The sequence below is a fragment of the Hyperoodon ampullatus genome (assembly GCF_949752795.1).
Source record: "Hyperoodon ampullatus genome assembly, chromosome: 4".
NCBI lineage: Eukaryota > Metazoa > Chordata > Mammalia > Artiodactyla > Ziphiidae > Hyperoodon > Hyperoodon ampullatus.
The window spans coordinates 154,018,867-154,033,265 of NC_136917.1; positions in this window are offsets into that span (position 1 = coordinate 154,018,867).

The following is a 14,399-nucleotide window of genomic DNA, read 5'->3' on the forward strand; positions in this document are numbered from 1 at the left end:
TAATAATAGTGGGGGCCCTAATTCAATATGACTAATGTCCTTGAAAGAAGAGGGAGAGACACTAGGATTGTGCATATGCAGGGAAAAGGCGATGTCTACATGGCTAAGAGAAGGCAGCTGTCTGCATGTCAAGTAGAGAAGTCTCAGGAGAAATCAAACTGTTGCCGCCTTGATCTTAGACTTCCAGTATCTAAAACTGTGAGAAAATAAACTTGTGTTGTTTAAGCCTCCCAGACTGTGGTATGTTGTTATGGTAGCCCTAGCAGACTAATACAAGTTTGTGAAGAATGCAAGGGTGTCCTCTCTCACGATTCCTCTTCAAAATTATATGGGAGGGGCTTCCCTGGTGGCGCAGTGGTTGAGGGTCCGCCTGCCGATGCAGGGGACGCGGGTTCGTGCCCCGGTCTGGGAAGATCCCACATGCCGCAGAGTGGCTAGGCCCGTGAGCCATGGCCGCTGAGCCTGTGCTCCGGAGCCTGTGCTCCGCAAGGGGAGAGGCCACAACAGTGAGAGGCCCGCCTACCGCAAAAAAAAAAAAAAAAAAAAAAAAAAAAAAAATTATATGGGAAGTCCTAGCCAGTGCAATAGGCAGGAAAAAGTTTGGAAATATATAAACCCATCTTTATTTGTAGATGACATGATTTTTATGTAGAAAATCACAAAGAATATACCCAAATTCCTAGATTTCATAAGTGAGATTAGAAATGTTGTGGCATAAAATATGTATTTATAAATGTCAATTACAATATGTCAGCAATGAACTAATATTGAAATTTGATACTGGTATTTGAAATTTAAGAATTTACAGTAGCTCCAATAGAAAATAAAATATTTGATATAAATCGAACAAAGTGTTGGCTGTAGCCATTTGCTAAAAAACTACAAACCTCTGATGAAAAGAATTGACAATGAGCTAAATAAATTGAGAGATAAACTACATTCATGGATTGAAAGACTCAATACTGTTATGATGCTAATTACCTCCAATCTGATCTAAAGATTCAATGTAGTTCGAAATCCCAGCAAACTTTTTGTAGATATTAACAAGGTGAATTCAAAATTAATTTGGAAGAAAAAGAGTTTACAAACAATTCTAAAAAAAAAAATGTTGGAAGGCTCATAGAACAAGATTTTAATATTTACTACAAATCTATAATAATAAAGATAGTGTAAAGTAATGAAAATATATATACATAGATCAATGAAACAAAATAGAGACCCCCCAAAAAAACCCACATAGAGTCACCTGATTCATCATAAAACTGCAAATGCAATTCAATGAAGAAACTTTAGTCTCTTCAACTAAGAGATGGTGGAACAATTGGATATCAAATGCAAAAAGTTTAATTTAGACCCTTATCTCACAACTTAGACAAAAATTAATTCTTAATGGATCATAGACATTAATGTAGAATGTAAAACTATAATATCTAGAGAAAACATAGGAGAAAATCTGTGTGACCTTGGGTTTTGCAATGAGTTTCTAGATGGTTGTGTTGCTGATTGACATCTGAGTACCAATGCACAATTAAGCCTTGTCCAAATCACCAGAAAAACTTCTCAGCTAAGTCCAAGCCAAATTGATGAGCCACACAACCATGAACTAAATAAGTGGCTGTTATTTTCAGACATTAAATTTGGGGCAAAAGTTTGGGGTGAAATAACTGTTATGCATGAAAAGCTAGCTTAACACAAAATAATAAATGTGATAAAGAATTCATGTTAGGTCCATAATTAGACACTGGTGTCAATAGGCAAATATTTGAAGATTAAGCTCTATGCTTAGAAAAGAGATATAGAAATATTATTTCTAAACCTTTTATTGCTAATTCATGTCAGTAATTTGTAATAAATAACAGTTTTAGGTTAATTTAAGGCAAATTCATTTCTATTTGCTAATATACACATCAAAATATTTTCACTGACCTATTAAATTGAGTATATGATTTAGGTACTAAATCTATCTGGTTATTAATGATTCCAGTAAATCACAAAAATACTTTGGTAAGTAAATATTGCAACTATTAATGATTTAATCTTATTTCTCATTCCATGTAGACAAATTAATCCCAATATACACATTTTAAGTGATTATGCCTGAAAAGTTAGATAAACCTATCCATGGAGACCTGGAATACAATTTTGGATATAAATTTACATTGAAATTGTGTTTGATTACACCAAGAAGAATTATATTTAATCACAAAATATCTCAGCATGATAATCTACAATAAGGTAATTGACAAAGAATGAGCTACATTAAAATTCTGGAAAATAAAAATTAAAAGTGTTAATAGTGTTTTTTAAAGCTCACTGAAACAATTTAATATTTTTTTTTTTTTTTTTTTTTTTTTTTTTTGCGGTACGCGGGCCTCTCACTGTTGTGGCCTCTCCCGTTGCGGAGCACAGGCTCCGGACGCGCAGGCTCAGCGGCCATGGCGCACGGGCTCAGCCGCTCTGCGGCATGTGGGATCTTCCCAGACCGGGGCACGAACCCGCGTCCCTTGCATCGGCAGGCGGACTCTCAACCACTGCGCCACCAGGGAAGCCCCAACAATTAATATTTTTATATATTTTACTTGTGTTATCTGATTGATACAACACTTAAAAATAGAAAATGACATATTTTCCCAAATAGTACTCACTGACAACAGAGCTCAAATTTAAAAATGCTTTATAAAATTTGCATAAAAATATATGTAAATCTTTCTGTTTATTCTTTATGAAGGCTCAAATTAAATCTTAAATTTCTGATTATACTAGTATATTTTGATTTGGAATTTGTCCTTGATTTTTCTTCTTTCTTTTCTCTCTTCCTTTTTTATTCTGCACTTTCTTACTACCTATCTTTTCCTTCTTTCCTCTCTCTTTCCTTCTCTCTCACCCTTTCCCTCTCCACCTCCTACCTCTCCCTCTCTCTCAATGTAAGCTAATAATTTCCAGATAATATTTTTATTTTATCCCCAGAGATGAGACATTACATTATTTCTTCGAATTACTACTATTTTATACCCTCAATACTAAATCAATAAAATCATCAGTAATTATCCTTTTTTTCCAATCAACAATTGAGTCCAAAGGAATCTTATAGGTTGAATTTATAAATAAGACACTTCCATTATTTGGAGTAACCCAGGTCCATTAGGGTTACAAACATGTCTTAAGTTCTTCAAGCTTCATCTATATTCTAGGATCTCTGGTACAGGGTTACAGAGTATGAAAGGGGAATTTATTCCTGTAGTAAAGAATTACAGGGTTAAAAACAAGAAGGAATAGGAGGAGATGAAGCAGGAACCTACCCTGAGAAACTTCCATGTTCATTTCTACTTTGTTCATGATAGCCAAGATATGGAAACAATCTAAATGAACACTGACAGATGAATATTTAAGGAATATATAAGGAAAATATGCACACACAAAATGGACTATCATTCAGCCTAAAAAAAGAAGGAAATTCTGCCATTTGCAACAAAATGGATGAACCTGGAGGGTATTATGCTAAGTGAAATAGCCAGATGCGAAATGACAAATACTTTGTGAACTCACTTGTATGTGGAACCTAAAATAGTAAAACTCATAGAAGCACAGTATAGAAGAATGGTTGCCAGGGGCTGGGGAGAGGGTGAATCGGGGAGTTGATGGTCAAATAGTATAAAGTTATAGTTATACAAGATAAATAAGTCTGCAGATTTACTATGTTAAATTCAATGCAGACCTAAACATTTAAGGACACTTGATTTGACAAAATGACTTTACAGGTTAGTGAGTAAAAGAAGACATTTTTAATAAATAGTGCTGGATAGATAACCATAGTTATCCAATTAGTCCTCAAATATAAAAGGAAACATAGACTGAAAACATAAGTAGATACTACTCAGATCTACCAAAATGATTTAATTCAAAGAGACACTTAAAAAAAATCAATGAGACACAATACTTAGTATTGGTAAAGGCATAAAACAACTGGAAACCTGATACCTGGCTGAGTAGTTGGGACAACTACTTTGGAAGAGTACTTGACAGTATCTTAAAAAACTGAACATACACGTACATTATGATTCATCTACATATTTATCCAAAACAAATGTGAACATGTTTACTAAAAAGACATGCACAGGCATGTTTATAGCAACATAATTCATAAGGGGAAAATGTAAAATCAATATTTATTAATTGCATCATGGAATCAAATCACAAATTAAAACTACAAACAATAGCTAGATGAATCTTAAAAAAAAAAAAAAGGAATGGTGAAAAGCCAGGCACCAGGTACAGAAATAATGAACATGAAGTATGATTCCATTTAAATAAAGTTTGAAAATAGAAAAATTTAAGTTCAGAAGTGAGAATATTGGTTATTCTCAGATATGATAATGATCAGAATGGGGCTCAAGGGGGGATTTGATGTTGGTAATGCTGTACGTCTTGATTAAGATGTGGTGTTAGAGGCGAGTTCACTTTGGAAAAAATATCATGGAGTTGTATGTTTAAGATTTGTTCAAAATACTTTCTAAATTGAAAAAAATCTACCAAAATTAACAGTATTTATTTTCTTCTAGTGATAGCTAAAAGAGTTCTGTTCAGGTTTTTTTTTTTTTTTTTCCTTTTTATAGTCTTTGGAAGTTTTCAAAAGTTTAAGAGAATGAATTACTATTAATCTGAAACTAAAGTTCTGTACTAAAAAAAAATAAAGATATTACACCATTAGAAACAAAAATTGGTGGAGGAGGGAAAGAAGAATGGCATAGATATTGTATTTTTTGTTGTTGATGTTGTTTTTGTTTTTTTTTGTGGTACGCAGGCCTCTCACTGTTGTGGCCTCTCCCATTGCGGAGCACAGGCTCCGGACGCGCAGGCTCAGTGGCCATGGCTCACGGGCCTAGCCGCTCCGCGGCATGTGGGATCTTTCTAGACCGGGGCACGAACTCGCGTCCTCTGCATGGGCAGGTGGACTCTCAACCACTGCACCACCAGGGTAGCCCTGGCATAGAAATTGTAAAGTAAAGGGGCATTCACTTCTATGATCTCATCTTGATAAGTGGATATTCCCACATGTGAAATAAGGCTGGATATATACCAAAATAATATTAGATGAATATTACATATTCAGTTGCTTTAAAAATTATTTCTCCTTGCCCTTGGGCTTAAGCAAAGTGCAGCCTAGTATTTTTTATAATATTGTCATCAGCAAAATACATATGTTTTTTAATTGAGGTGTGACATAATTGGTGAGTTGAATCCAGACACAAATAAAAAATATCAGAAAATGTCATGTAAATGTTCTATGGTTCCAAGTTATTTTGTTGTTGTTGTTGAATAAAAATAAGAAATTTAAATGCAGTATGAATAAGATGGGTTTGGGGAATAAATGTGACTAGTTATTTGAATGTATAAAAGCTACAAAACATTTTCCTCAAGCCAAAAATTAAAAACACATACATTGTGACATTAACTTATTTTCTAACTCTAGTAGATTTTCAGGGTAGGAAAATGTAGAACAACACTGGAAGATAAAAACAGGCATAAACAGGCATAAACCTGTTATTTAGCCTAAGCCTGTACTTTAGATAAAATACTTTTAGGCCAGTAAAAGACATTAATTCACTTGTTATTCATTTAAATATGCTCTTAAAGTCTTTTGTAAACATTGAGTTTATATGTAAAAAATTAAGGTAATGTTCCATGCCAATTGCAACACATAAATTATGTTCCACAATTCTGTCTATCCTTTCTCTAGATGCTGATGTCCTCCATCTGCACTTTGGCTGTTATTTTGTGGAACATTTTTATGTTTGTTTCCATAAACCCTTTAAATAAAAAGCCATTTAATCCAGTCATCTGAAGCATACCATACGCTTTTTCAGGGTTATCAAAATATCTTACTCTTCTTTTAAAGGATCTTAACTATGCAATTCCAGTTTTGGGCTTTCTTCCAAACAAGACTAAAATAGAATTGCAGTTGCACAATAAACAAGAGTTGCTAATTGCCAATTTTGTAGAATTTCTTACAAAAAAGGAATATCACTTCAAAATGTGTTTTGATGGAAGTTTTTCCTCTCTATTCATCTTGTTTTTGATAACTCAGGACTATTTATTTGCATTTGTGCGTTTGAATTTTGCCTGTGTTTTGAAAGACAAGTTTCTCTTGTTTAATAATTTTTTCTTCACTAAATGCATTTTCTACTTTTCTATTCTAGAGTTAGAGCTGTACTAATTTTCAAACTTTGTAATTTATCTTCACAACATTATGCTTACATGCTCATCTTCAAGCAGAAACTAAGATTCTTAAAAATCATGATTAAAGCAAATGACTTTAACAATGTAATCAATAGAGTTTATACTTACAGTCATTTATCAGTGTGTTGATGTTACCCTCTGTTTTATTTACATTCACTCCTCTGGACTCCTATGTTCTTAATTTTGAGACAAAATGTCATCTTAAGAATGCCTAATTGCTAATGATTAAAATAAATCTCCCATTAGGAGAATATGAACAGCTTCCAACTTATTTTATCTAATTCTCCTATTATGAACTATGACTTCTACGTAATAGCTTATTTTGCCCTGTGATTCACAAGAAAAGTTTGGAGAAATAACAACCTACATAAAATTAATTATATATTAAAAACATGGGAAGGAATGATTATTAATGAAATCAGTTGAACCTGACTGTTATCTACCTTAAGAATATTATGAAATCATTTAATACTGTATATGTGGTAGCTGCTTAATATAAAACTTCCCAAACAAATTTCTCTCACTAGCTTTCCCAGAATACAGAATTCTTTATAGGTGGCTGAACTAACAAGCTGTCAACTTCTGAGTCAACTGAGAAAGTTTTTATATATTGTTCTTTACCTTGAACCAACCTCTTTCATGTTTCTCTCCCTCATGTTTTGGATCTAAGTTTATAAACCACATTTAATACTCCTTGATTCCTTAATTAGTTAAAATTCCCTTGTTATATGTTTCCATAACTCCCCTGTGTAATAAGTAGAACATACCATACTTGCAATAATATCTTAATTTTAGGATCATCCCAATGGACTTCAATCTTTTTAGGTGGAATATTTATCTACATTTCCAGGAGCTAGAAATTTTGTTGTTACATCTGTCTATCTGTCTATCTATCTATCTATCAGTATTATAGATTATAGACAAATATAGATATAGATAAGTTTAGTAATGAAAGACTGGTATTTTATGTGAGCTACTGAGTGGTGGAGGGATTCTGGACAGCAGAATAAGTGGGAGAATTTTCATAACCAGGAGTTTGTAACTCACATCAGATTATAAATATTTGAAAGAACTAACTTTAAGAGGAGAAAACAAAATTTTGAGACAACCCAGGCCAAAAGTGTCTTGAGACATGTTTGGATAAATCATGTCTTGAATTAAGAGATGGATCCCATATGCAAGCCAGAAAAAGGACCACTGCTAGCAATATGGAAGCCAAAGTCAGCTTGATCAACTCTAGGAAGTCATCAGTGGAGCTACTTTTGTGAAAGTTGCATGACCAGTACCTATTTCCATTCCAAGCCAGAGAGGCAAGCCCAGAGACTGTCTTCCGATTTCGGTAAAGAAAGCATGCTGGAGGTTGGATTTGTATGAGCCAATACCTCCTGCTGCCTGTAAGCAAAGTGTATGGCATAGCTTCTGATTGGGCAAAACCTAGCCAGTACTTTCACTCCACGTGCTAATACAAAACCATGAAGTGGAGCAATAATGTTGATATAAATATAAATAACTGTTATAAGGTATAAAGTGTTAGACTGTTTAACAGAAGAGTGAGAAATTATTTGAAAGCTAAAATAGGAGGAAAGGAGAGCACACTTTAACATAGGTCAAAACACAGGTGAAGTGTGAGAAAATCGAAACAGCTCCCAACTGAGAATCCTGCCATGGAGGCCATGTCCTCAGGGAACTATTAGGGGCCATAGTAAGGAGACTGTTCAGAGAACAGATAAGGGTATATGGAGGGACATTGCTAATGACAGCTTATCAAAGATTGTACACAACAGAAGCTCTTAGAGAATGGGAAAAGGTAGAGAATTAGGATAAAGTATTAAGTGTGCAGAACAGAATCTAAGTGATGATAGACAACCTGGGGTCTAGGAATTCTAGTGCTGTTTCAGTGAGTAGGATGCTTAGGTCCTTTAGAGAAGTGGTTTTGAAAGTATAGAAATGACTCCTGCGTTATATAATAACTTTTCAAGGGAAGCATGGGTGTGGCAGCTTTAATAACTTCACATATGTATTCTTCTCTTAAGATCAATCTGCATGAGATTGCTCTTTTGAGAAGATGCAGATTTCCCATTCCCACTTTTCCTTTCAAAACTGTCATATTCCTGCAGTGTCCTGGAATTCAAACAAAACCAACAAAACCCTCCAAAACACCCTCTAGAATAACCAGCAAAAAGACACTGAAATTGATATGGATGCTATAATGTTAAATAGATCTAAAGGCCTCATAGCAATTCCACTTTTAAGTCAGATTTCAACTGTTTTCTATGTACTTAAAGAGGGAATCAAAACAATTACCAGCTAATAGATCATTATAAATAGTTTTATATTAAGGATGTGGTTTAATTGTCCTTAAAAGGAATAAAATTTTTCCGCTAATAAGAAAAAAAAAAGTTTTAGGTAAAAGAACACTATGATTTTTTGCTTAAAACTCACAAGTAATTCAAATATCTGAATGATATTCTCCATGTCCTTATTTATATGAAGAAAATTATTAAGATTTTAGATCTATAGAAACAGAAAACAAAATGGTGACATAGAATTCTTAGTAAATACTATCTTATAGCAACACATGAAGTTTATTCAAGTAAATATGTATTAATTATGAAAAGTACAATCAATCTTAGATCATTAAGAGATTAATTTTAAAAGCCCTTTAATGTTCAATGGATATTTATCCAATTTTGAAGTATTTTTATATTGCTTTAATCAATCATGTAAAGACATACCTCTGAGACATTGTAGGTTTTGTTCCAGACCACTGCAATAAAGCAAATATTGCAATAAAGAAAGTCACACAAAGTTTTTGATTTCCCAGTGCATATAAAAGTAATGTTTACACTACTGCAGTCTACTAAGTGTGCAATAGTATTATGTCTAAACAATGTACATACCTTAATTAAGAAATACTTTATTGCTAAAAAATGCTAACAATCATCTGAGCCTTCAATGAGTCATAAGAGTAACATCAGAGATTACTGATCACAGGTCATCATAAAAAATATAATAAAAATGTCACCAATAGACTTGTGTGATGCAGGGTTGGCACGAACCTTCAATTTTAAAAAAATTTAGTATCTGCAAAATGCACTCAAGCGAAGAGCAATAAAATAAGGTATGCCTGTAATCATAAAGATCAAGCAACCCAGAAGACATTTTTTATCAGTTAGATTCCTACAGGAAAAACAACAACAGAAAATTACTTACATTCAGAGAAGTATAATTTAAATAATTTTAAGAAATTTCATATTTCAATGAGGTATATCATTTTATGAGAAAATAGAAATAGACTTTGGGGAAACAGAAAACCATTTAAAGATTCTCACTATTAAAATTATTTGTTCAAAAAATTTGTTCACACAATTAATTTAACTTTCCTAGAAACATTTTAGGCATACAGAAAAGTGGAGGGAATAATATAATCAACCTACAGCACCCATAATGCATCCTCAACAATTATTGATATTCTGTAACTCCACTTCCTCTCTCTGTTCACAGTATTTTAAAGAAAAATTACAGACATCATATTCTTTTGCAGACAGTTACTTCCACATGTATTCCTAACATACATTTTAAAAATATAAACACAATTAATTATCAACAAAATAGAAAATAATCCCTTAATGTTATCAAATACCCATTTGATTTTCAACTTTACAAAATATCTCAGAATTGCTCTTAAAAAATTGAGTTCTTTGAATCAAGATCCAAATAAATTCCAGAGAACTCATACCTTATATTTGGTTGATATAGATCAAGTTTCATCTGACATAGCCAACCATTCATTTCTTTTTCTTTTTTGGTAAAATTCCTCACATTCTGCCTGTTGTTGAATGCATCCTGGTTTGTTTCTTAAAATCATATGTTTACCTGTATGACTGACCAGTTTATTTGGAAACCCCAAATTATCTCAAAATCAGTATGGCTAATGAAGAACAAATGATATACTTTGACCCCAATTCTGTTTCTACCATGTATATTTCTTAATGGTGCAATCCCCTCCTTTTTTCAAGAAAAAAAACTTTAGAATTATCATGAGTTCTCATAAAGGTTCTCTGAGGACTCTGCATCCTCTGAGACCATCTCCAGCAGAGAATTTGTATTGTGAAACAATCCATGAACCATTTGATTAAAATGGGAGATAATATATTTTGAAGAATGCATAAGCTTTTCCAAATAATATTTTTCTGATGTCATATAAATTTTTTCCCACATCACCAAGAACTAGTATGTTGTTCAGTATCTTACTCTCCATCCTTGATTCTTCATACTCTACAGAATTTAATGTCTCTATGTATTAGTTTTGAACCATTAATTTTATTCTGTTCCCTGACTTTCTCAAATTCTAACTCCTTCATGGAAGTTCAAATATTTATAGCTGTAGTCTTAGCATAAATCTTATTAAAACACTAACTGGCTTGCTGATGAAAATCTTTAATTCAAATAGTGTAATCAGTAACAACTGTCTAACTGTGTGCATTTTTTTAAACTTCGTTATTGGAGAATAATTGCTTTACAATGGTGTGTTAGTTTCTGCTTTATAACAAAGTGAATCAGCTATACATATACATATATACCCATATTTCCTACGTCTTGCCTCTCCCTCCCATCCTCCCTATCCCACCCCTCTGGGTGGTCACAAAGCACCGAGCTGATCTCCCTGTGCTATGCAGCTGCTTCCCACTAGCTATCTATTTTACATTTGGTAGTATATATAAGTCCATGCCACTCTCTTACTTTGTCCCAGCTTACCATTCCCCCTCCCTGTGTCCTCAAGTCCATTCCTACATCTGCGTCTTTATTCCTGTCCTGCCCCTAAGTTCTTCATAACCAATTTTTTTTGGATTCCATATTTATGTGTCAACATACAGTATTTGTTTCTTTCTTTCTGACTTACTTCACCCTGTATGACAGATTCTAAGTCCATCCACATCACTAAAAATAACTCAATTTCATTTCTTTTTATGGCTTAGTAATATTCCATTGTATATATGTGCCACACCTTCTTTATCCATTCATCTGTCGATGGATGCTTAGGTTGCCTCCCTGTCCTGGCTATTGTAAATACAGCTGCAAAGAACATTGTGGTACATGACACTTTTTGAATTATGGTTTTCTCAGGGTATATGCCCAGTAGTGGGAATGCTAGGTCATATGGTAGTTCTATTTTTAGTTTTTTAAGGAACCTCCATACTGTTCTCCATAGTGGCTGTATTGAGTTACATCCCCAGCAACAGTGCAGGAGGGTTCCCTTTTCTCCACACGCTCTGCAGCATTTATTGTTTGTAGATTTGTTTGATGATGGCCATTCTGACTGGTGTGAGGTGATACCTCATTGTAGTTTTGATTGGCATTTCTCTAATGATTAGTGATGTTGAGCATCCTTTCATGTGTTTGTTGGCAATCTGTATATCTTCTTTGGAGAATTGTCTATTTAGGTCTTCTGCCCATTTTTGGAATGGTTTTTTTGTTTTTTTGATATGAGCTGAATGAGCTGCTTGTAAATTTTAGAGATTAATCCTTTGTCAATTGCTTCATTTGCAAATATTTTCTCCATTCTGAGGGTTATCTTTTCATCTTGTTTATGGTTTCCTTTGCTGTGCAAAAGCTGTGAAGTTTCATTAGGTCCCATTTATTTATTTTTGTTTTTACTTCCATCTCTAGGAGGTGGGTTAAAAAGGACCTTGCTGTGATTTATGCCACAGAGTGTTCTGCCTATGTTTTCCTGTAAGAGTTTTATAGTGTCTGGCCTTACATTTAGGTTTTTAACCCATTTTGAGTTTACTTTTGTGTATGGTGTTAGGGAGTACTCTAGTTTCATTATTTTACATGTAGCTGTCCTCTTTTTCCAGCACCAGTTATTGAAGAGGCTGACTTTCCTCATTGTATATTCTTGCCTCCTTTATCAAAAAAAGGTGACCATATGTGTGTGGGTTTATCTCTGGGCTTTCTATCTTGTTCCATTGATCTGTATTTCTGTTTTTGTGCCAGTACCATACTCTCTTGATTACTGAGGTTTTGTAATATAGTCTGAAGTCAGGGAGTCTGATTCCTCCAACCCTGTTATTTTCCCTCAAGGCTGCTTTTGCTATTCAGGGTCTTTTGTGTCTCCATACAAATTTTAAGATTTTTGTTCTAGTTCTGTAAAATATGCCATTGGTAATTTGATAGGGATTGCATTGAATCTGCAGATTGCTTTTGGTAGTATAGTCATTTTCACAATAATAATTCTTCCAATCCAAGAACATGGTATATCTCTCCATCCGTTGGTATCATCTTTAATTTCTTTCATCAGTGTCTTATAGTTTTCTGAATAGAGGCTTTTTCTCCCTAGGTAGGTTTATTCCTAGGTATTTTATTCTTTTTGTTGCAGTGGTAAATGGGAGTGTTTCCTTAATTTCTCTTTCCTATTTTTCATCATTAGTGTATAGGAATGCAAATGATTTCTGTGAATTAATTTTGTATCCTGCAAATTTACCCAATTCATTGATTAGCTCTAGTAGTTTTCTGGTGGTATCTTTAGGATTCTCTATGTATAGTATCATGTCATCTGCAAAGAGTGACAGTTTTAATTCTTCTTTTCCTATTTGGATTCCTTTTATTACTTTTTCTTCTCTGATTGCTGAGGCTAGGACTTCCAAACTATGTTGAATAATAGTGGTGAGACTGGACATCCTTTTCTTGTTCTTGATCTTAGAGGAGATGCTTTCAGTTTTTCACCATTGAGAATGATGTTTGCTGTGGGTTTGTCATATATGGCCTTTATTATGTTGAGGTAGGTTCCCTCTGTGCCCACTTTCTGGGGAGTTTTTATCATAAATGGGTGTTGAATCTCGTCAAAACCTTCTTCTGCATCTATTGAGATAATTATATGGTTTTTGTTCTTCAATTCATTAATATGGTGTATCACATTGATTGATTTGCATGTATTGAAGAATCCTTGCATCCTGGGATAAATCCTACTTGATCATGGTGTATGATCCTTTTAATGTGCTGTTGTCTTCTGTTTGCTAGTATTTTGTTGAGGATTTTTGCATCTATATTCATCAGTGATATTGGTCTGTAATTTTCTTTTTTTGTAGTATCTTTGTCTGGTTTTGCTATCAGGGTGACGCTGGCCTCATAGAATGAGTTTGGTTGTGTTCCTTCCTCTGCAATTTTTTGGAAGTTTGAGAAGGTTGGATGTTAGCTCTTCTCTAAATATTTGATAGAATTCACCTGTGAAGCCATCTGATCCTGAACTTTTGTTTGTTGGAAGGTTGTTTTTTTTTTTTTTTTTTTTTTTTTTTTGCAGTATGCGGGCCTCTGATTGTTGTGGCCTCTCCCGTTGCAGAGCATGGGCTCTGGACACGCAGGCTCAGTGGCCATGGCTCATAGGCCCAGCCACTCCACGGCATGTGGGATATTCCCGGACCAGGGTACGAACCTGTGCCTCCTGCATTGGCAGGTGGACTCTCAACCACTGCGCCACCAGGGAAGCCCTGTTGGAGGATTTTTAATCATAGTTTCAATTTCATTACTTGTGATTGGTCTGTTCATATTTTCTGTTTCTTCCTGGTTCAGTGTGGAAGTTTATACCTTTCTAAGAATTTGTCCATTTCTTCCAGGTTGTCCATTTTATTGGCATAGAGTTGCTTGTAGTAGTGTCTTAGGATGCTTTGTATTTCTGCAGTGTCTGTTGTAACTTCTCCTTTTTCATTTCTAATTTTATTAATTTGAGTCCTCTCCCTCTTTTTCTTGATAAGTCTGGCTAATGGTTTATTAATTTTGTTTATCTTCTCAAAGAACCAGCTTTTAGTGTTATTTATCTTTGCTATTGTTTTGTTTCTTTTTCATTTATTTGTGCTGTGATCTTTATGATTTCTTTCCTTCTGTTAACTTTGGGTTTTGTTTGTTCTTCTTTCTCTAGTTCCTTTAGGTTTAAGGTTAGATTATTTATGTGAGATTTTTCTTGTTTCTTGAAGTAGGCTTGTATAGCTATAAACTTCCGTATTAGAACTGCTTTATCTGCATCCCATAGGTTTTGGATTGTCGTGTTTTCATTGTCATTTGTCTCTAGGTATTTTTTGATTTCCTCTTTGATTTCTTCAGTGATCTCTTGGTTATTTAGTAACGTAGTGTTTAGCCTCCATGTGTTTGTGTTTTTTACGTTTTTT